This window comes from Sinocyclocheilus rhinocerous, unplaced genomic scaffold, assembly GCF_001515625.1.
Source record: "Sinocyclocheilus rhinocerous isolate Xijiao unplaced genomic scaffold, SAMN03320098_v1.1 scaffold15022, whole genome shotgun sequence".
In the NCBI taxonomy this organism is placed as follows: Eukaryota; Metazoa; Chordata; class Actinopteri; order Cypriniformes; family Cyprinidae; genus Sinocyclocheilus; species Sinocyclocheilus rhinocerous.
Window position 1 is genome coordinate 1 of NW_015631228.1, and position 743 is coordinate 743.

The 743-nt window shown below is 36.2% G+C and overlaps 1 long non-coding RNA gene across 1 annotated transcript; it reads left to right on the top strand.

Annotated features, from left to right (window-relative positions):
* Positions 1–182: 182 nt before the first annotated feature.
* Positions 183–743, top strand: LOC107741698 (uncharacterized). The gene is made up of 3 exons (XR_001640224.1): positions 183–337; positions 417–486; positions 673–743. It is a non-coding gene; the product is annotated as an uncharacterized LOC107741698 (long non-coding RNA).

A 743-nucleotide genomic window follows, 5' to 3' on the forward strand; every position in this document is an offset into this window, starting at 1 on the left:
GTATATGAGCACATTTTAATCGCAGATTTTGCACTGGATAAATTGACGCAAACCGCGTACAAAACCTCTCTCTATATGTTACTTCATTCTGACACTTATATTATAACTTGTTCCTCATACTCGGATACAGTTGTGTATGTGTGTGTGTGTGTGTGTGTGAGAGAGAGAAGGAGAGAGCGGTAGACAGAATATTTTTAATTGTTTAATACGTGTTTTGAATGAAAAGGTGAAGCATGTCCTGTCCCAGGCTGAGAACATAGAGATGGCACACCTGCTTGTCAAGATTCTAATGTCCCACTTCCAGGAACATGAAGATGGACTGGTTTTGCATGCAGACGTAAGTATTTAATTTTCTTCTTTCCACTTCACTAAATTATATTATGTATTCTTATTTGTGTATTGTGTGTTCTCTACAGGTTGCTGCATCTGCATCTGATGTTGAGAAGACACTCAATCTGCCTGCCAGTCCTCGTCTGATTTTGCTGGGTTAGTGTGTCATTACATGTGATGAAGTAGAAACATTTACTAATGGTTGAGATATAAAATAGTTAACATTGCTATGGTACACGATTGTTAAAATTGCATTTTCTTGAAGGTAGTTCTTTGAAATGAGTTGTGAAAAAAAATTGTTAATTGTTATTGTTTTTATTTATTTATATATTTTTATTTTAGGTATGGCAGAGCCGGCAAATGCTGTTTGGTAGATGATAAGCCTAGAGGGCTGTGTTATTTGTGAGTGTGTC